This window comes from Chamaea fasciata, unplaced genomic scaffold, assembly GCF_029207755.1.
Source record: "Chamaea fasciata isolate MVZ Bird 193981 ecotype frontalis unplaced genomic scaffold, bChaFas1.0.hap1 SCAF_3, whole genome shotgun sequence".
Lineage (NCBI taxonomy): Eukaryota > Metazoa > Chordata > Aves > Passeriformes > Sylviidae > Chamaea > Chamaea fasciata.
This window is the reverse complement of record NW_027094088.1, coordinates 98,382,315-98,405,846: the sequence shown is the minus strand read 5'-3', so window position 1 is coordinate 98,405,846 and position 23,532 is coordinate 98,382,315. Positions and strand designations below refer to the sequence as shown.

The 23,532-nt window shown below is 38.8% G+C and overlaps 1 long non-coding RNA gene across 6 annotated transcripts in view; it reads left to right on the top strand.

Annotated features, from left to right (window-relative positions):
• LOC136287292 (uncharacterized) overlaps positions 1 to 23,532 on the top strand; it is a 180,801-nt gene that overhangs the window by 26,369 nt on the left and 130,900 nt on the right. For 3 of the 6 annotated variants that reach the window (XR_010720130.1, XR_010720135.1, XR_010720131.1), the window contains one exon: positions 7,440 to 9,013. The exons of 2 other annotated variants lie outside the window; for them this stretch is intronic. This is a non-coding gene — a long non-coding RNA (uncharacterized lncRNA). Of the gene's footprint in view, positions 1 to 411; positions 2,156 to 7,439; positions 9,014 to 23,532 lie in introns of those variants that run through there. One more of the 6 variants, XR_010720134.1, reaches the window with a different exon arrangement.

Sequence of the window (23,532 nt, the reverse complement as noted above, 5' to 3'; positions counted from 1 at the left end):
CTATTTGGTCAAATTTCCAACACAAATTAAACCATTTTCTTGAAGTAGTGGCTTTTCCCTTCAGTAAGCTGTGAATCTTCCCCCATAGCTAATTCACTATTTTCAGTTAGTTACAGTTGCTCAAACACTGCACAATCTCTGAGCACATTAGAGCCATAGTAGTAGTCTGTCTGGCATCTGTAAACAGGCAACACTTGGGACTTCTTAATACTCTAACTCAGTGCACTGGTATGCCAAAATAAAAGTCATTTCAAGTTCATATTGTGTCATGCAGTTTTGAAGTGACATGTGTTTAATGATTTTTCTCCAATAAATGAATGATAGCAAGTATTAAACTAATATGCTTTGATGATATACCCACAAAAATTAGGCAAAATATTTTGAAAAACGTTAAACTAATATTTTTTCTAGGAAAAAACCCCACAACCCATAACAAAGATTCAAACTCCTACCCAAAGCTTCTGCAATGAAGAAAATCAGACTTCTTGGCCCTTTCCAGATGACAGTTTGCAGAAGTTTCATTGTAATTTATTTATATTGTCCATCACTGCAGAGAGTGAGGCTGTTCTTTTGACAGAGGCAGAAGAGCAGAAGGTTGCAATTTGAGCTTGTCACAGAAGCTGTATCACAAAGCTCATAACGGGACCACTTACAGAGTGGAAAAACTGGTCCTTATGTGTATGAAGGCTATAACTGTGCATAGACATGTTTAATGTCTTCTCATTTAACAAAGCCTTCTTGTCTTCCAACTCTGCATAGTATTCCAGGTAGTTTCTCTCTGCCATCTTTCTAGCAGGCTATGGGCTCGCACAGGAGCTGCTATCAAACATCAGGAAACACTTTTTTGTCATGAGTGTGGTCACTCACAGATTGCCCAGGAAGGCTGTGAAGTCTCCATCCTTGGAGATTCAAAATCCATCTTGACACAGTCCTGGGCAACTTGCTTCAGGTATCCCTTATTGGGCAAGGTGGTTGGGTCAGATGACCCCCAGAGATCCTTTCCAATGCCAACCATTCTGTGACTGATTCTGTGACTGCTTGTTCAGGGCTGCTGACATCTTATTATTCAAAGGCCTAAAGGCATTGAACAAAATCTGTTACCCTGTCTTAGTTTTGGGAATGTCGATTTTGGTGTTAGCAGTTGGTCATATGCCACTTCTAAGAAACTAACAGTTCCTTCAGTACAGAATAGGCGAGAGAATTGTTTTGATTCATGGTGGTGTAGCTTTTGAGTGTGCAGGAGGAAAGGTTGTATTGAGGCCTCCTCTCCCAGGAGGAAGTGTGAAGATTCCAGGAAGTAAGATGAACACTAGTAAATGGCTGATATTATGAACAGTGGGGATGTACACCTCACAGCAGTTTGTAACAAAGACTCTATCAGCTGGTGCTTGCAAAGGTTGATTCTTAATATTCTGTTGTGTTTAGTAGTCAGAGGATGGACCATCTCTTGAGCTGGTCACACACCAAGTCATGTCTTCTGTTTGATCACTACTCCCATTGAAATAAAACTGATGATTAACTGTAGACCAAGAAGCCAATACTGTTTACAATATAAATTACCTGTCCCCTTGAACCTCCTGTCTGACCTCACTGAGCAGTAGTAGGAATAGGAAGACATCAGGGAGAATTTGTTATTAGGCTGCAATCCTATAGTGAGACAGCTAAATTAATTCCAACTATTTTCCTTTGGTGACACATTTTTCTGAATGGCACTTTAGGTACTCAAACTGCAAAAAGTCTGCAATGTTGCATACAGATGATAAACCTTTGTATGTTGTTCAGCTGTACGATTGCTTTTTTAGGTCCGTGGTTATACTAAATTGCTTAATAGAGGACAGCTGAGTCCACATAAATAATAATTTAAAAACCAGAAAGAGATTGTGTACTTGCTGTCTTGAGTCCACTGGGCCAATGATGAAATTTAATAATACAGCCATTCCTTACCACTCTCAATTGTTCTTACAACCTGTCCTAAAATGTTTTACTATCAATAATCATGACAAATATAATATGATATTCCTATTTTTCCAGTGTATGGGCATGAGCACTTGCATGAGCTTCGATGATGGTAATATTTGGCTTAAAAATTATTTTAACAAATTTTGAATTGTTTCTAGTCATATCAAATTCAATGCCAGAAGATAAACAAAACGGTCTCAGGAATACTTTTGATGTTGTGCTTAATGCATTCATAGTAATAGGAAACCAAAGTTGTTATCTTTTGTATGCATGTGCCATGGAACTGAGAAATATCTTAAGACAATGAAATACTATGTCTTTGTCAGTTTTTGACTGATACAGTCCTAAAAAAGTTGGTAGAAGTCCTCTTTTGAGCAGAGATAGTAGGATAGTACTCAATTTCTCTTCCTTTGCTGTGATTTCTGTATAGGTGCACACACATCGTATCACTGGTTTTAATTGTCTCTGTTTTCTGTCAGGGCAAATTAAGCTTCAGATCCTGTTTTCTATTCCAGCTCCTGTCATGGTGCCTCTGTGCTGGGTACTGTGGCTGCTCAGCCCCTGGCACTGGGACTGAGACACAAGGAATAGTGTAAGGGCTGGTGCCAGGGATGTCAGGTGTTGTGGGCTCAGGGGAATGCCCCCCTGGGACTGCAGCTGTGCTGTGGGACTGAGCACAGGTTGGATTGCAGACGTACAGTAATGCTCAGGGGCTGGCTGTGCTGTCAGAGTGTCATGTCTTGTGGTTCACAAGAGAATTGTATGCAGTCTTCAGGCCTTTCATATCTTGTGTTTTATCCCAAGACCTATCTCCTTTTGAAAAGACATTGAAAAGGTTCTAATATGTATGTGGGTAGGACTTTGTTCCTAGTAGGAGAAAAATTTTTCAGACCTTGCATGCAAATTTTTGGAAAGGGAGCACACTGTTACATAAACTTGGAGCATGAGAAATGTGAATATGTTCTGTAAATGATGCATTTGCTTGAATGAGGAATCGCATTCAAACAATGCATCTTAATTTTTTCTTTTCTTTAGAGTAATCTTGCAGTCCTACAAGAAATAATAACACCATGAAAACAGTCTCCTAACTTTATTGTTGAAGTTTAAGACTTTACTAAGAATTTTTACAGACAGTTGCTGTCATAAAATCAAAGCTCTTGCTTCCACAATAACCATAACTTTGCCAGAAATGTAGAGATCCTATATCTATGCTAATGGTGGAAAATGCTCTTAATTACTTGCCTGTAAGAATACGAGTCACTGGCCCTAAAAAACCCCCAAAATTTCTCTCTGTTATAACTTTTGACTTTTGCTGTTACATAGAACTACTACTGAGTTGGCGCTTTATTTTAGAAATTAGGTTTTTTTGGAGGGGACTCCCCAAGCTTTCTAGCTTGCAATAAATCTTTGTTTCCCTCTGTGTGCATCTTCTCCTTAGTGGTTCTTTTAAATTCCAAGATGCTATATGCTGCCCCTGGCAGAAATGTGTATCTCACAGTGGAACTTCCCATGCTGGTAGGTTTTGAGAAATGGCAGTGCACAATCCTTCTGACTTGATCTACATGGGTGCAATTGTGGCATTGGGATACATATCTCAGAAAGTTATTCAGGTGGTACTGGAGTGTTGGAGGTGTTTTTGTTTTACAGAGTTGTTTTCAGTACATTATAAGGGGAAGAGGCTCTTTCTAGTATTCAAGGAGGGATGACAGATTGGAAGTTATGTTTGGGATGGGTTCTTGTTGCTACTGAAAATGTCTGTGGAGTCTCCAGGGAGTCTGTTCAACTCTGCCATTTCAGTGTTAAAAGGAAAACATGTCAATTGTACTGAAGAGCTTGGATAAGTTTCACAAAACCACTTCAGTATGACTTAGTTTTTTATCAGTTTTAAAGAGTGATCAACCTTTTTCAGACAGGATAGGGATACGAAAAGTAAATAAACCATTCCTGTATCAAGAATGAAGGAAAACCAAAGTTAATTAACAGGAGCATGGAAAAATATACTGTAAATAGCAGTTTTACTGCATGTAATATCTGCAGTGCTGGCTTTGCTGACCAGCTTTCCACTCGCCTGCTCTGTGGGCTGCAAAGTGGCTGTAAAAGTCTGCTCAGAGTGACCATGTTTCAGTCTTTGCATGAATGTAAATACCTGTTATGTGAGTCAGCAAAGACTCAGACCCAGGTATGGGTTATATACAAACACTCAGTAGACTCCCTTCCAGACACAGGGAGTTTGTTTCCCTGCTCAGGGCAAAGGATCCTAAGCCCACTAAGCAGCTGTTCTACTTAATTGTTCCATACTTTTCTTGGACAAAATATATTGCCCTGTATCAGAAAGTGCACTTTTAAGATTAACCAATGAAAATGATTGTTAAGATGCTTTATTTGCCCTTGACAGAAAAACTCTCCATTGGAAGACACTGTGTCACAAAATGGGAGCTGTGGCTTAGGCTTGGTCATGTTGCTTCTAACTTTTCCCCACATGACTGCATTGTAGCTTAAATTGATCGTGGCAAGCAAACTGAAGCTGTTAGTTCATTTAATTGTCAGTTCTGTGTCTGTGCAGTAAGTCAGTCAATGATTCTTCTGAAATGACTGCTGCTATATCACATAGCTGCTCACGTGGCCATTGCATGTGTATTGATGGGGCTAATGGAGTCACTGAGCCAAGCTCACATCTAGCAATGTCACAGCTCTCCAGATATTGGCCATGATGGTGATTTGTTCTGCACAGCGTCCTGAAAGCCCATGCAGCATCAGAATCCAATGTACTGGTTTGGATGATAATAGCCGCAAGGCTGGGGAGCCTATGTGAAACTTGAAAGAAGACAGGAAACAGCAAAACCAATGATGTTGATGGTGGTGCAGGATGCACAGGCTATCTTTACAGTAATTTAGATACAGCATCACTTGGGATACCCCAAACTGTGAATTTAGTAGTGATTTTTAAAATATTGAGCTTAACAATAATATTTTAATTAAAAAGAACTTTACGATGAACTTTGCTGTCCATACTGAACCTAGCAAACACAGATGATGAATTTTTTAATGAAACAGATCAGAGGAGAGTTTTGATGAATGTTGGAAAGATCAGCAGCAATCTTAGAAGTTAGTCTAGTGCAAATTTAATTTTTTTGCCCTGAGTGCAGCAATGGCTGTTTTTCATCTGAAAACATCTTGTAGAAAACAGCTGTTAGATCACTAGCTCACCTCGTCCTGAAGATAGGATTTCTCTTAACTGTATTCTCTTTTGAGATGTTTTAATGCTATTCTGAAAGCTAATATTATTTTAACCTTATTTTCCTTCTTTTGCGTTACTAATGCTGCTGTTAATAATCTCTGCCTCTTGGATGTTTTGCAGCATTTGCAGACTCACCACTTCTGATCGCTGACTACCTCAGCTATATCTGAAGTATTGATTCAGAGATGAAAACCTGTGTATTCCACTAGTAACCCTTCTCTGCCTCCTTTGCATCTATAAAAAATTATCTTTTTTCAATAGGTTCTTTTTCTTCCAAGATTACTCTCTCTTTGCCAATCGCTTCCCTTAAAGATGTCTTCAAGATTTATCTGGGGGATGATAATGATCATCTTCATCAAAGAGCAAGAAAACAGAATAACCTGTAGCATCAGAGAATTTTTCCTCACATGTACAGTTGGATAAGATGGGATGCATGCAACATCTCAGAATAACTAATTTTTTCAGAGCAGAGGTATTTGATTGTTATTTACATTGGTAATTATTCCATCATTCTAAGAATTCTCCTAGACAACAGGATTCTGTGTATAAACTGAAAACTTCTTATTTCTAGGGGGAAGGTCAGTGATGACATTTAGTGTTGTAGAAATGAGCTGGGATAATGATAAATAATTCGCAACAACCTGGCACTGTGTGAACCAGCCACAGGAACGTGCCTGGGGTGCATTAGGGAGAAATTATACAATTGCTTTTTTTTTATGCTGAGATTGACTATGGAGCCTTGACCCATAAGAAGAATTAGTTTTTTCTCAAATTGAAAAAGACAAGAAAGGGTGTGTTCCATTGGGCAGCACTGGAGGAGCACTTAGCTAATAAAGGTGCTCTAAGCCTATGGAAATGTTGAGAGTTAGTCTTGTTTCCCTGCTGCTTACTGTGCTGAAGCAAGACCATTATAGGACCAATGCAGTGTATCCATGGGAACGTAGAGCTCAACTTTAAGAAGCTCTTAAGAAAGAAACAGTTTTGTTTTTCTTTTTTTCTTTTTAGGTAATTTTATAAGTAGTATTTGCAGAACTTAACAAATGGTCTAAAAATGCTACTTTATTAATGCACCTAGGGAACAATAGGTATGTAATGGTACTTAAACAGGATGTTATATCTGGCTCACCCAAATCAGGACTGTTTTGTAAGAATAAGGTTTGATAATATGAATAAGTATTTTCAGGATCAGATTGCACTCTGCATTGGAAATTTCTCACAGTTAATGGTTCTTCCAGCTAGTCATTCATTGCCAGTAAACCCCCCTTTATTGATTATTATTGTATATTAATGGATCTATCAGATATTTATTTGGCAAGTTTCTTGGTTAAATTTTCTTTATTGATTTCTCCCAGGGGTAAATGAGCTGCAGAAGTGGAAATAGGCAGTCCTCTTCTGCTCGATCTGGGTATTTAAATATATTTTCAAAATATCAGCTCTATTACAGGAGCATTTGGAGCAGGCATTTGGATTCCAACAACATAGTGGATTTCAAGGCTTTTTATTATATAAGGATTAACTCAGAAAACAGATGGATGGACTATGTCAAGAATCCTAACATGTAGGAAATCATAGGAGGACAAATTTCTAGCAAAATTCTAGATATTTGTCTTCAGAAATGTCTGTGAAGAAGACAAAACTATGGGTGGAAATCAAACTGCACATTTTCAACTACTGCTGTTGTGTGTGCAAATGGAAGTTTAGGAAACATAAATTTAGTAATTTTCTTTTAAATTAATTGTGCCAATATCTGAGAGGTGATTGGATGAATTTATGAATGTTCTAGATACAGCTTGTAGTTGCTGCTTCACATTATAAACAAAGCTATTAACTGAAACATAGCTACATTCACTGAAATAAGTTTCAATAATTGAAGATGTTGGGGCACATTTAATGCCTTTTTGCTTTGTGTAAAGATGGCAATAAATTTTTCACTTTTGCTAATATTTAAATCAAGCTTCAAAGTTAACTCAAATAATTACTTTGATGGAGGTGCAGGTTTTATGCATTCAACCAAACCCTCTTTTTTTTTACATAGACTTTTTTATGGCAGGTTTGTTTTTGATAGAACCTTGTATAAAGACATTCCCTTCAGGAAGAAATATTGGAATTTTAGGATTGTTTGAAACAAATGTATATGCATATGTTATACGTCATGACTATGCAGCCTCACATATGCAGTTAGATCAAATGGGCTTTCATTAATAATGGACCAAACCTGCAATAAAATTCTCTGATATTTCAGTGGACATGATTGCATGTGAAGCTACTTCAGAATGAAGCTCATGATCCTGGACCTCTGTTCTGAATATATGTATGAAGATGCTTCATAAAATAAATCATAGTAGAGGACTTCTTACAGTGTATGGAATTACATGCACAAGGCTACACAGCAAGATGTAATTTAACCTTATGAATATGTACCGGGATTTGCATGATTAATTTTTACTGCACTTAAATCTGATGGTGGCACTAACCTGTGGATCAAAAAATAATTGCAATGAGGGGGGAAGTTCATGCAGTGTTTTTGTTACCTTGTTCTGCCATAAGATAAAATATCAAATGGACAATAGTTGCAGAATGAGTGTCACTTCTCATTGGTCTATCAGATTTTGATTATAAACCAAAGAAATTTGAGGTAACAAATTTTGGCATTAAAAACTTGGTGTTTACTTCTCAGTAATTGATCCAGAATAAAGTATAATTTTTAACTGCTAGAGAAATAAAGCAGCTATTCATAATGTGTAAATTCACCAACTTCTGTTTTGGAAGCACTTGTCAGAATCACTGTTTTTTAGACCATCAGTTGCTACATAAAGGCAAAACAGGTTCTAAAAATTAGGCTCGTTGTTACCTAGCAAGAATTATTACACCTGATAATCTTTATGCCCGCACTATGAACTTCAGTAGCCTACTTTTCATACAAGTATTTTATATGAATTTTTCAGACAATGGGTGCAATAATTCAAGGCTTGCTGCCTTCATTTGAAAGTTAATTTGGATGAAAGTAAGGTTTGCATTTAAAGCACAAAAGCTCTTCCTGCATAAGTGAATGTGTGGACAGTTCTAATTCAGGAATCAAAATGTCTTCTGGTTTCACTTAACCTACTTTCAATAGTAGTGTTTAGCTTTATCCTTCATTAAACTAGAACAGGTCTACATATCAATCCCCCTTTAAATTATGTTGGAAAGGGAGTAGCTTTTCTGAATAACTACTATTCATTTTATAATATTTTTGCAACTATTTAGGTCTAAGTTTGATCTCAGCATGCATTGATGTGTACTGCAGCCTTTCAAATCTCAAGTCTAAATTTTTCAACTCATCAAATAACAAGCTGCAATTTAAATGCTCAGAAGACTGGGCTCCAAAACAGAATTGAACTTGTACTGAGTATTTGTGACAGAAGTGTAACTTAAGTTTGTCACTTTTGCCAATCTCAAGCTACAATTGGTTCTCTGTTGGTTATGGTACAGTAATAACAATATTTAACCAAAAAAGAGGCAGTGATGATAGCCGTTAATTGAACAAATTGAACCATTGATTGTTTTGATACAGAGGAAATAAAGGCATGTGCATAAATCCCATCAATCTCACTTACATGGTCCTATGCCTTAGGAGTAATTCCTTGTGTCAAGACTTAAGGCTGTCAGCTCTAAGAAGCAAGTCTTGTTATCTCCAAGTGTCTGAGCTGTGCTTAACCAACTAGAACTGTTATATGGTTGAGAGCTTTAAGCATAATTGCAAAATATTATAGAAGTTTCTTTTTGGCATTTCAGTAGATTCTGAGAATTGAAAATAAAATCTTTGCACCTAGTCTTTTGGGGAACTCAAGTAATTATTTTTTCATTCTTTATTTTTAAATTGTCATTTAACCTCCTTAAGCAGTTGCTAGAAAGGCTGATGTGCATACCTGGGCTACTCTGAAGGTCAAATACTCTGCGTATTGAACATTTCAAGCTGCTGTCCCGCTTAAGTTCCATATCATTAGCTTAGCAAATGGGAGCCTAAATATAAGCAAAGTCCGTAGGGAGGGAAAAAAATCCACTGCATTGTAAATCTAGTGATAGAAAAAGCTACAGAATGCAAGCATAAATTTTTAATTCAGCATTCTTTAATTTTAAAAAAAAGCAACAAACAACAAAACAACCCACACCACCTTCACTCCCTTCCCCCCTGACAAGCTTGCAAAAACTAGGTCTGAATTCCCAGTGGGAATAATGAGCAACAGCAAGAGTGAATGCTGGGAGAGTAGAATGCAATTGTATTAGTCTCCATCACAATGGGAGGTAAACCCAAATCATTTATAAAACGTAAATGCTGGCAGAACACAGGGAGCCCAGAGCACCACACTGCAGGTGTGATTTATGAGGCTGGGGACTGGCTATAAATCAAACCCTTTTGTTTTAAATAGTACTGCTTCAACGCAGGAGATCAGTTTACATGTAGAGGAAATGATGAAAAAAATGCAGTACATTGCATCCCAAGAATATTAGAGAATCAGCTTTACAATGTGACTATCAGGACCATGCTCAGACAATGGGTAGCTGATGCGCAATTTAACGAATGCTCCCACTGCTGAACAGAGTGCCCTAATCTAGCAACTCAGGTTTGTTTCAAATGTATTAATCATGGGATCTATTTTTGAGACCAGCTGTTAAAATCGTTGCACTTAGGATCAGGAATTCATTGGCTATTCCTGTTAACTAGCTTAGAGGTGTCCTTTCATGCCACCAAAAGCCCTGCCTGTTTCTATGTTATCCATATTTTTCCTTAATTCTAAAGGTTGATGGGTCTCATTATTTAGTGGCCTTGTCCTATGGAAATGGGTGAATAAAGCAATTAATTCCTAAGGATTCAAATAGAGAGTAGGCATCCTGCAAAGTTCTGCTCAATTACAGGAAAATGCACGTCTGGCAAGGAAAAGTGTTTTTCTCCCTCTATTGGTTATACAGTTATCAAATGGAAGAGATTTTAAAGGTAATGAACAAAGTGATTTCTTCTGCTCTGCTTTTGGGATCTGCCAGAGTTTATCTTGGCTGCATATTTTGCATTCATTTTACATGCATGCCACTAGAGCCTGTGCTACATGCATAAAACCACACTTTATGTATTGTGCAATGTGGGCCAGAGAAGCACTTTAAAAAGCTGAGACAACAAAAGGCCTACATAAGGGTAGGTACAGCGGTTATATAAGTTTTCAAAGAAATATTATAGTGAAACAAAAACTGCGTGTGCTTCACTTGTGCATATCCTGACCATTTGGTGTGATGGCCTTATCACAGAATTGTTGAATGGCCTGGATTTGAAGAGACCTTAAAGATCATCCAGTTCCAACCTGTCTGCCATGGGCAGGGACACCTTTTAATAGACCAGGTTTCTCAGAGCCCCATCCAACCTGTCTTGAAATGCTTCCAGGAATTAGACATCCACAACTTTCCTAGGCAACCTGTTACAGTGCCTCAACTGCCCTCAGTAAAGAATCTCTTCCTCAATCTGATCGGAACCTACTTTTTAAAATCAGTCTGAAGGCATTCCCTCTTGTTCTGTCACTATATGTCCTTGCAAAAAGTCCCTCTCCATCTTGTAGTCTCTCTTCAGGTACTGTACAGTCACAACTAGGTCATCCCTCACCCTTGTTTTTTCCAGGCAGAAAAACCCCAATTCTTGAAGCTTTTCCTCACAGCAGAATTGCTCCATCCCTCTTGTCATCTTGGTGACCCCTCTCTGGACTTGCTACCACAGGTCCATGCCTTTCCTGTGCTAGGACCCCAGAGCTGATGCAGCCCTGCAGGTGGAGTCTCACCAGAGCAGAGGGGCAGAACCCCCTGTCACCTGCTGCCCATGGTGCTTTGGATGCAGCCCAGGACATGTTTGGCTTTCTGGGCTGTGAGGGCACATGGCTGGGTCATGTCCAGCCTCTCACCCACAGCACCCCAAGTCCTTCTGGGCAGGGTTGCTCTGGATCTGTTCACCCTAGATTCATACAGGGGGTTGCCCTGACCCAGGTGCAGCACCTTATCCTTGGTGATGTTAAACCTCATGAGAATAACTCATGATTTAGCCACATGAATGTAAGAAATTGCACTGATTAGCATAGTGCCTTTATGTAAGCAAGGAGTTAAGAGACATCCTGCATTGAAATGCTTTATTACTTTCCAAGAGTCCAAACTGCAGACAATATGGAAACACATGTGCACAATTTTCAGGATTTTTTTGGAGGTTCTCATGTTGATAAAGGCAATATCAGCTATTGCTGGAGGTATTAATATCAATTGCTTGGGAGAGGAAAGTATAACTTTTTCTGAAATAATAGATTTTTTCCCTTACTTATTATTGTAAAAACACATCTAGTGTCACAAATTTATGGGGCACTCTATAAATGTAAAAACATACTTCCTGCTCAGTAGACCTTGTAGTCCAAATTAGGCCAATATATGAAAAAAGATATATTGATGATGAACAGAGAAAAGAAAAAAGTGACTAAAATTGCTTTTATGAATTTCTTTCCAGCTGATAATGGGTCAGACTTTTAAAGGTATTTAGCCTTCTGTTTTCTGAACATTAATGTGCTTAAGTGTCTTTAAAAATACAGTCATTTTACATGTAAAATCTAATGCGCCACAAGAAGCACGTTATGTGAGGGTTGAGCAAACGTGGCTTTGTGTTTTATGAATCTTACATTGTCCTGGACACTAGAGTCAATTTGGATACATAGCCTTGAAAGGGGCCTGCCCCAGTTGTGGTCCTCTCAGGTTACAATGCCATCTGTATTTACAGAAATTTGCTTTGTGACCGGATTCCTGAAAACTATTTCTATCTTTTTTTTTTTTCTTTTTGTGAGAAAAACACTCTGTCTCCTTTCTTTGTCTACTGTGCCCTTTGAGAGAAATAGTTCTGTGGGTCAGAAGTTGTGTTTTAAAACCGATTTGTGCAAACTTTTTTGCCTTTAAGACAAGCAAGTCACTCAAGGGACCTTGTTGCAACACTCAGGAAAATATATAATTAAAGCTGGTTTAAACACTGAGTTTCTTTACCATTATAAAGGTTAAATACATGAAAAAGCAAAAGAACATTTATATAGCAGAAGTGATAATGAAAGGTTTACATCCGCAGCCTCCATGAACAGGGGAGGTTGTGGCTTTTCTTATGTAGAATCATCAGGAATAGATGGTAATTACCAAGTTCAAAGTCTATTGTCTCCTCTAAAAAGCCAACTTGTTTTTTTGGGGTTTCAGAATGACGTGATGTCTGATGGCTCTATTCCTTTTATAGGACTTCTTGATATGCATTGAATTCTGACCAGGGATGGAAAATAATTTTTGTGAACATATCAACAGAACGATGTATAATAGACCTAGCAAAGGTTGAAGACTGATAATGGTGACTGATATAGTTCCACAGAGAAAAGAAATCTGAACACTGCTCTCTGAGGAGGCCAAGGGAAGAGTGAGGTACTATGAGGTTTCATTGCCCAGTTGGGGTTGACAGAAGGCAAGATGATTTTGCTCCTCAAATTGTGCTCAGAGGACGGGAGGTGGTATGTATTTTACATACATGTGGTAGGTGATAGGAGAGACTTGTTCAGTGATGTAGGAGGCATTGTGATACATAAAAAGGTCTCCTGCAAAGCTGATGAATACTTTTTCCTATTGTGGGGGCTGACATGTTGAATGCCTCCTACAAATCTTGAGTCCAGTCTTGATACGTTTTGCTTGCTGCATAATCTCATTAAGCCGATGGGTATGGCACTGAGGTAAAATCACAGGAGAGTTTTTTGTGTTCTGTAGCTGACAAAAGGAATGTCCTGTACATTTAAAATTTATTCAAATGTTGTGGTTATAATTTCTGGTAGATGCTGGCTTGCACAACCTATTTCAAAATGTCTGCTGCAATGGCTGCAAGCACAGAATGTTCCAGGGGAGCTTACATAGACACACCTGCTGTCTGTGGGCAGGGTGTGTAGTATAAAGAGAGCAATTCATGACCTTTGCTTCTTAAACCATACCTTTCCACATAGGAAGCGCAAGTAGGTCAGGTACTGAAGGGAGCCAGGAAATGTACATGCACATGTGATGTGAATCTGATAGCCTGTCTAGTAACAGGAGTGGCCACAGATGTGCATCCCAGTTTGGCAGATGTGTTTATACATTTTCCGAGTTGCTGCAGATATAAAGTGTGTATCAGAGCTTACAATCTGACCTTAAAAAGTAGATGCCTTTAAAGATTGTATTCAAGTTCCTTGTGATACAAATTAGTTTTCCAACTTCATCAGCATTTGTGACTAGATTCAACAGAGCACTAAAGATGTACTTATGGCAATCACCATTCAGCAAAATTTTAAACTTTAAATACATGCTGTGGGAACAAAGCTTAAAATTAAATACGGGTTTACATGCGTTGCAAAACTGGGTTTCAACTTTAGCCTCCGAATGGGAAAATTACTCATGAAAGTTTGGTTCATAGTGTGAGATTTCTCCTTTCTTACTCATGAGGGAACTGGCATAAGAGGTGTTGCTGGAAACCACGGCTACCAGTGAGCAGTTAGCAGGATGTTTAAGCATCCTTTTTGAAATAAAAGCTAAACATGTGAGTAGGTATAAATTAAGCAGATACAGGTTTTTTTTTAACATTTGGATATTAAAAGAAAACTTTTTTAAAGACTGACATTTGAGTTTCAAAATTAAGTGAAAAATTTGTAATTCAGAAAGTGTGCTGTCATTTGCAGCCCTCAGGGTCCATATGCCTGCAGACAGACGCTCCTTTTTTGAAGTCATTTTTCCAAGATCCTGGATTTGTAAAAATACGAAATAAAGGAAGAAATAAAGACACATGTGTTTTGATATGCTTCCCTCTTTTTCTGATATTACCCTGTCGGATGCAATAAAGACACGGAATCAGACTAAAGGGATCAGAAGTATCAGAGATAAAGTCTTTCTTTTATTACCTTTAGAAATACAGACCTGAATCAGTGCTTTGGAGGGTGCCCTGTTGTTAGACCCCAATGCAAGTTAGAAATGCCATCTTCAGCTCTACTGCTAGTGGAGTTCTGCAAAGTCTTCTCCAGAAAATTGTTTACAGACTGAACACAGGACCTCATTTCACTTCAATGTGCCTTTGGCAGCAGCTGTATCTTGCTACCACCCCTGACACCTGCAGACCAGAGTCATCACTAGCTCCTAACGAGGCGCAAGCTGGAGAACCTGGTCATCCTTATCTACTCTCAAAAATGTGCACGGTGAAGAATGTCAGAATTGGTAACTTGCTGCAGTGACTCAAATGGTCCATCTTGACATCTGCAGATGGCTCCTGAATTTTTAAGCATTTGTACACTTGTCTTTAGCATTGGTATGTAAGGTGTTTTCTTACAAAAGAAGTTCATTAGTTGAACAGTGCTCTTTTACAGCATTGTAGTAATTAGTGCTCCAGATAAGTGCACTTTCTGGCCTGGTGTCTATCTTCAGATTTACCAGAGAACATCACTGTGTGGCAACAGGATGATTATTTCTAATTCTGTGTTTAATGTACCTCTGATAAATTATTATCGTAGCCCAGTGATTTATAAGGTTTAAAGCAGGCTGTCTGGTGGGGACTGTGAGAGGCATGGAGAGTCCCGCTCGACAGCCCATCTCTAGTCTTATAAGTTGCTGGAAATAGGGTTTCAGAGTAGAAGTCTGAATTTGTTATAATTATGTATATACATTTTTAGCTTAATAGGTACAAAGAGTATAAGGCAAGGTAAGCAAATTATTACTTCCAAGGGAAGTGTTTAGAAAAAGTTTGAGAGCACCTGTTATAATTATTGTGTAAGACATTTTAATTTCTAATTGAACTCTCAGCTAGAGAATATCTTCCACATATCTGTTCTGCTGGTCACCCTCATACTATGGGAAAGAGCATGTTTTGCTATTTTTATATGATTTGTTTAAAAAGTCCTCGTAAAATTTAATTTCTCCATCTTTAGTTTCAACCCTGGTAAGAACTTCTTTTTAAAAACTCATAGATTAGAGAAACTTCCTGTTAACTCCTCAGTCATATCCCATGTTAGTAATGCTAGACATTTTTCCTTATGCATTGTGTAATTGGAGATAGATCCAGTTTAGTTCTGATTATCAGAAGAAGCAGAAATCCTTCTAATTTCCAGAGCCTGCTCCACAACTTTGTAGACTCTGTGTATTCCAGTCACAGTTTCTATCTGCGCAAAATTTGGAATAAATGTATCAAAGTCAACAAAGCTGTTTTAGTTTAACATAATTTAATAATAGACTGTCCTCAAACTTCATCATCTTAGCACTCATTAGGCATTCTGCTTTTGTTCATACTAGGACCCATCTAGAAATCGATTTCCCTCTGTTCACTCATCTAATTTATTGCAGGAGATCTCCATGTTCATTTGCCGATTACACAGTGTTTAGTGGAGTGAGAAAGAAACAAGCCAAAAGAAATCAGTAGAAGAAGTAGTTATCATGTTGGATGAGGCTCTGCTCACATTTATTTTTGGTATAAATGCAGAACAGCTCCACTTCTCCAAGAGGAATTTATTTGCATTTGGTGGGTGAGGCTAACTCCAGATTAATACTCTGAACCTGAAAATTCACCTTTTCTACCCCTATTTGCTACTCTGATTTACAAAAGAGACTGCTTAAGATGATGCAGCATATACTTTATGATTTCGGTAACTTCTGCAGTTCCTCCTTCATTGCTAGTTGTGTTCCCCAAGTTGGCCAGCCATATAATGTCTCCTCCATGGCTGTTAAAATTGCATTATAGATAAGCTGGGAAGAAATACTGTTGGAACAAAGCAATTGGCACAGGCCCTTTTCCTCTCCCCAATGGCAAACTGTTGATGACCACAACACAATTGATGTCTGTTTTCTGGAGAGCGTGACCATGCCGTTATTTCTCTGTCTGTGTCCCTCAGGAGGTTGTAGAGGGCAGGAGCATTTTGGTCAGGATGCCACCATCAGTGTGCTGAATGCTTTAGGATGACAGAAGATGAGAGCCCTCTACTCGCGCATTGCTCCGTGCTGCAAACAGAACAGCATTCTTGGTGCAGCCAAATTGAAAACTGCTGTACAGCTGGCTCAGTTGTGAATTTGCAGTGAGGAGTGTGTTAGCTGGTGAATCTGTAATCTGTGAATTGCGTTCAGACTTGACACGACAGTAGATTAAGTGATCCAGTAGTAATTTTGTTTTCCTTGTATGTCATTCATTGCTTTCCTGTTTAGCTGCCCCACATGAAATATTCCCAACCCCATCTTCAGGGCCTTACAGATGTTGCCTATACTGCCAGGTGACCCTCCTGTACTACTTTAGCAGCTTCATATTGGTTCCCTGCCTACACCTTTATGCTTTCTCCCATGTATTTTCTCTCCCTGGTACAATTTTTCACCAGAAAACACTCCTGCTCTTGTGTGTCAGTAATTCTTTGCTCATCTACCATACCTTTTGTGCCTTCCTCATCTATATCACTAGGACTTTGAGTAATGAAATAGTTTATTTTGGCTTGTTATGGGTGCTATATATTTATTCATGTTGGGTGGGCTAAGATCAGTACTGTTCTTGTAGCATTGTGCTTTTGAAAGCTGTGTACAGGATACCTGTAGACCATAATAAAAAAACTCTGAATGTATCCTAATAACAATGATGTGGGGGCAGGGCCAGAGACCAGTACTTTGTGGCATGAGCTGTAGGTCTACTAATTACAGCAGTCTTTTGGAGCTAAACATGTAGATACTGTAGATGAAGTGTTTATGCATTTGTGTGATTCTGGGAGAAATATCTGTTTGGAAATTTTGAATAACAGTTTTGATTAAATTAGTGTTGCAGAGACTTTGCCTTTGGAATGATGATTTGTCAGTGGCTTAGAATGAATCAAGTATGGATTTTACACAAATACAAAACTGTTATTTAAATGTGTCACAGCATTGGTAGGGTACCTCTGAGCTGGTATTAACTCAGCTTTCAGACTTATGGTGAATTCCCAAGCTCCCTTTTGACTGGATGGTTTGAAACATGGGCTCTTCTTTTGGCTTCCCTGGCAGTTTTCCAGTAAACAGTCTGGCAGCCTGTTATGCTTTCACAGCTGTATTAGCCCCTTTGGCCTCCCCACCAAGCTCCTGACTAGTGTCAGCTCATCTTTGCTGAGAATGTTGGTCCTACTGGAAAAGTCGGTTTACAATTTATTCTTTGGGCATGTGACAGCTGATAGCAAACAGACAAACACTTTTTGCACACCAGTAACTTTTATTTATTAAACGCCACAAGGAGTAACACATGCACTCATGTACATGTGAGAATATGTAAGTGTACATGAATGTTTGTGAACATAAAAATGTGCATTTATGCACAAAACTTTGTATGCATGTATTCCTAAAATGAAGAATATAGATATGCTCCTTACTTTTTCTTTCTTCTGTTTCCCTGCTGCTTTCAGGAGCTGTCTATGTCCAAGCCTTCCTGTGGTGCCCAGCTCTTCATGGGCTTGGTGTCATTTGGTTCCTACTTCCTTACTTGGCCCACTGCCCTCTCCATTTTTTTGTCTTGATTTCTTTCTTACTCAGCGTGCCCTTCCCAGCTTCTTAATCTGTGAGATTTTATCAAGGCAAAGTATGTGCTTCTGTAGGACTGTATCAATGCTTTATTTCATTCTTCTGCCTGTAGGAAAATTCCCAGGCTCTGGCTCTGGCAGCCAGTACAGACATTCTGCCTTTTCCTAGATTTGAGTCTTCTCAGAGTCCTGCCCTTGTGCCCAGACAATAACCTTTACAAGAGACTTTTTCAATGATAGATTTTTTTTTGGCCCCATTTCCCTGCTTATTAATACAAACTGTAATGAACCAAGGTAGGGTGAAGACAGATGGACATAAAAGTACAAGTCATGCCCACACTGAAGCTAGGCTTTTGTACAGTGTGTAGACATGTCCTGAATGACTCTTTAGAGACTGATATGAAGCTTTTGGAAAAAAGACTGACCTAAGGGGACTAAAGGCCCAAACTAAATTAGTAACTCAGAAAAAAACCTCTGAGTTTTGAGTATTGAGCTCTCAAGTTACTAAAATCCCCAAAGTCTTAAACAATACAGCATAGGGATAGTTTTCATTTTCATGCAGTAAACAGCAGTTTCAGGAGTCACTTGGTTTCAAATGAGCTGTATTTGACAGAATAACTCAAACTGAAACCAGAGTGGACTGTTTGTGAATGCACTTGGGTTGAAACTGAAGAAGAGCTTTCCATGAATTGCTATTAGTGGAAACCACTATTTTAACCTAGATAGGTGCCCTACTTCCCAGCTGGGGCACCTGTCTGCTTACTCCCTGTGGACTGGCAGGATAGGAGATGACCTTGAGTAAAGGGCTCTGCCTCAGATAAAACCCTGGAAAGGAACTATCCTTCAGGCACAAACCACATTTTGCTCCTCTCCCCTGTGGGATGGAAGACAGGGGAAGTATAAAGCGTTCTGAGATGAGATTTTTCTTTTCTCTGCAAGGTGTACTCAGTAGATGAGTGAGATCTTTCTGTCCTCTGCAAGGTGTACTCGGCACATCTTGTCCCCATCCTGCTGATGCGATTGGGTTATGCAGTCTTGTGCGGGCAGCAAATTTCCATGCAAACCATTGGCTTGACCTCACTTGTGTCTACTCTGTCTACATTTCTAGGGGGTCCCTGAGAAGTACCTTCTCAAGGATATTTCAGTCTCATTTCATTTTTTCACATCCTCATTTTTTTTAGAAAAAGTAGAAAGGTTACAAAATTCTTCCCACAGCAGCTGATTTCTTGTAGTCTGTAGCCATTCCTCAATGCACATCCACTCTTGGATTGAAAAGTAAGGGTAGTTTAACAATGCACAAAAACCTCACCATGTTTATTTCCACGGCCCTAAGGAGGATTGTATCTGATACTGCAAGTTTATGGCATAGCAAAGAATCCTTTTCCTAAACTTATGGCAAGTTTTAGTTTTTACATCACTTTCCAAAGTTGTAGAGTTACTAGACAACTAGATATATCTTTCATTTTCCATTGTTGGATTGTACTTTTTTCTGATTGAGAATTTAGCTTTTTTTTTTTTTTTTCATGAAAGTTGGGGAACTTCTAGATCTCCAAGTGATTTCACTGTTAATTTTTGTCTGAGCAAAGTCCAGTATATGTCAGTTGTTCTGATTTGTGCTGGTTGTTGCACACCAGAATCAGTGCTGACAGAGTAAAATGGAAAAAATCTCAAAGACAGAAGACAGTGCTATGGTATGTGACTGCTTTATTGCTCCTCCTCTTGCCCTATCAAATCCCATGAAATGTACTTGAAATCAGCTATCCAGCCTGTTGTTGGTCAGGCTTCACCCAGGTTCTGTTGGAGAAATTGTTTGAAATTTGTATGTGTTTCTATGCTACTGTCATGCAAAGCCACAAAGGGAAAAACTGTGACAAAATCAAAAAAAGTCAAAGAACAGTAGTTTCTGCACAAGTGGACCCCAATCACTTCTCTCTTTGCTGGATGTGCACCAATATGTCGGTTTCTCTTGAACCAGGGACCCCAGGACTAGATGCAGCACATCAGATATTTTTCACCTGTGCTGAGCAGAGGAGGATCATCCCTCTTGACCTGCCAGCAAAACTCTTCCTAATGCAGCCCAAGAAGTTGTTCACCTTCTCTGAGCCAAAGGTGCATTGCAGGTGTGTGTTCAATTTTGTGTCCTCAGCAAGATGTTTTTCTGACAATCAACCTACAGTCTGGTCAGCCCCCAGCATATCTTGGCACAGGAAATTTTTCTTCCTCAGCTGCCGGATGCGGCATTTCCCTTTGTTTGAACGTCATAACTTTCTTGTTGGCCCATTTCTCGAGCCTGTTGAGTTCCCTCTGGATGGCAGCCCAAATATCTGATTCATCAACCACTCTCATTTTTTGCGAACTTGCTGTGCACTGTGACCCCATCATCCAGGTCCTTAGTGAAGAAATTAAACAGTACAGGTCCAGATATCAAAAGCATAATATTCCACTGATGTCTGATCTTCAGCTGGACTTTGTGCTGCTGATCAGAGCCCTTTGATCTCAACAGTTCTGCCAGTTCTCAGTCCACCTCACTGTCCATTTAATTTAGTCTGTTGCTTGATCACTTTGTTTATGAGGCTGTTACAGGAGATAGTATTAAAAGCCAGGCTAAAATTGAGAGAAAGCCTCACTATGGTCAAGACTTTCAGGTCTGATTCTGCCAGGTGAGACCTTTTTTTTTTCTTGAGTTATACTACTGTTGATGTCTTCTGTCCTGGATGAGGTTCTAAGCCTCTTTCTGTTCCATGCTTTATGAAGCTGGGCCTGAAGTCATATAGAAAGAAGGAAGGAATGATCTTGCACAGAAAGTATTTTTATACTGTCAAGTATGATCAGTTTACACAGTAAGATTCAAAAACAAGAGTTAGGCACGAACCATTCATATTAAATATTTGAAATATAAAAATAAAATAAAAGTGTTTATAAAACCTGGGTGGTTTGTTAAAGCTTTTGAAATGTAGTGAACTTAGCATCCACATATATTAAACGTGTACAGTTTACCTTTAAGAGGAAAGGCTCTGCAGTGGGCATTTAGCTAGATTTGTACACCTACACACTGCAGATGGTTTAGTTTTATAAGAGATGAAACTGCATTTGGTGGAACTGATTAAATATAAAAACACCACCATCTGCCATTTATTCTAATATAAAATGGTTTGGGCAGATGCTGACATCTTTTGAGATGATTGATTCATCTCTGACAAGTGAAGATTCTCGGAGGGTTCCAGCTGCCCACTGCTCACACAATACCCGCTGACGGGAGCAGGCGCCAATCGCTGCACTGTTGATTTGGATGGAGCAGGTGAACGAAGGGCACTTTAATAACCAGCAGCCTGGAATTCCTAACTACAGCAGTGGTGATTTTTTTTTTTTCTTCCTTTTCATCCCCCCTCTACACTTCTGGTGCACATTAAACTGGAGGATATTTTATGCACACAGTATACTGTATTGGAGCACAGTGATAACTGGAAGAGTGTCAATTTCTGGCACAAATAGCTCTCTTTCATTTTTTAGAGTAGAAAACCATCAGATATGCTCCACATATGCTATTCATTTTAAAATTATTTTTGCTAAGTGTCCATCAGGATTACATTCAAACTTCCTGGAATATTATTTATTGAGTATGACACCAAATGCTTTGTAATAACTTAAATAACAGATGTCTATCTTGTTTTATTTGATAACATTGTCGCACTCGCTACTGGGGTAGTTTCCTTAGGGTAGTTTGCTGTAGCATCATCTTTTTTATAGGTTTTGCTCAAACTTTTAGAACATGCACAATGAGTTATGGAAGAATTCATAAAAAAATTCTCAGGACCAGACTGTGACATTCATACCCACACTGAATAGCTGCTTGCACCAGCAATGAGTCCAACTTGCAGAAAAACGATTTCTTATGAAATAAGGTCCTGACCCAAAGCTAGGTTTGTGGTAACTGCAGTGGACTTTTGGTCAATCTCCAAGTGGGAGAAAGTGAAGAATAATTAGATTGTCATGCAATAAAGAAGCAGACCAAGTCAGTCCTAACACTGCAATTATATAAACTGCAGGAGTTCTTCAGAATAGCTTAAAATAGGATGCTCTTTTTGTACATGTTAAAGTGTAATCTCTGACTGTGTCCTCCACTCAGAAATATCATGTTGAACAGCTTCTTCACTATAAAATATTAGCTAAAAAAGGAAAAGGGTCTGTTTATATGAAATGACATGAAAATGTGACTGTTAAGTGTTGTGCTGGCATAGGACCGTATGGCACATATATATGCATTTGGTCAGAGGGATATTGAGTGATGTACAATCATTTGAATGTATCTGGAGTAATTCCAGCAAAGTCTGGAATAAGCCTATTGTACAGGGAAGTAGTTGGTGTTACAATATGGGTAAAAAACACTCTGTGGGACATTTTTAAACTATTGAGAGAAGCTAAAAGCTATATAAAAAGTGTGGATTCTTATTATTGGTACAGAATCTGTTCTGCTCATCTGTTGCTGAAGGTAAGGCTATAGAGACTGTAATTTCCTTGTTTAAAAAGGTAAGGGGTAAAATTAAGTCAGACAAATTCTTATCTGGCATAAGTTGGGGTTTGAAGTCAATGAAGCTAATCTTATTTTTTATTGGTAATACACCTGGGGCAGAGGATTCAGAAATTATTTTTTTACAGTTCATTCTATATTAACACCTCTTTTACTTCATTCAAATATTCCCATTTACCTCAGCCCCCTTTTTCTCCAGGAACAGGCAATACAACATTTTGCCTCAGAACAATTTTATTGGCTCTTCCTGGATACTGGTTTGTAGGAAGCACTGATGCTCCCTGCTGTGAGGGGAGGACTCTCCCATCAAAGAGAGTGACCGTGCTATTCCATATAATGGTCTGGGAAGCTGGGTGCTTGGAATTGGCTCTGTGGTTGGGTTTACTGCTGGGAAAGAGCAATGTTTATGTTAAACACAAAAAGCAGCACCTTAATTTGAATGTTCCAAAGGTTTGTTTTTAAACAATGAAAGAGAATCTGGAAGTGTGCTTTGGAAGTCAAAATGAAAATCAGAATCCTAATGAATAATGAATGTAGAATTACTTGATATATGGAATGTATAGCTAACTTCAGGGAAAAGACTTTTCCCCCCAATTTGCCTCCTGTTTCTTCTGATATAGAAACATTATACAAACCTAAAGTGGCTAATCCAAGAAACAGGCACCAGAACCTTTATAATGCAAATGATCTGACTGTTCTATAGTGTCTTTCTTCCAAAAGGGTCCCAAAGTGCTATACAAATTACATGTGGCCACATGAATCAGTTCCCACACCACTGAATTACAGGCAGCTCTGGGGAGCCGAACATCTTCCTACTACTACATAGAGGCATTACTCAATATTTTGCAGTAGCAAGCAGAAAATACAAAGGAGGCAAAACAACAAAATAGGAAAAGACGAAGCAGATATTGAAATTAAAATTCGAAGAGGACTGAGGAAAGGATGAAATCAGCTCCATGTTTTTCTTTGATTCTGTCTTCAGAGCTCATGATGCATATTGTTAATGATAACTATAGCTGACTTTCACTATATTTGTCAAGATCCTGGTTCCCAGGACCTGGGAGAAGGATACCCAGAGGGGTATCTGGGTGCTGCTTTTTGTTTCTGGCTCATGGATCATTTCTCTCTGCAGCCCTTCCACCTGTGTGTCTGAGGTTCCACAAAGAGGCCTCCCAGAATAAGGGTGCTGGGCTACCTATATGCTGGCCAGATGTGATTGTTTCAGAGAATGCTCTCAGTTTTCCTGAGACAAGGGGTGAGTT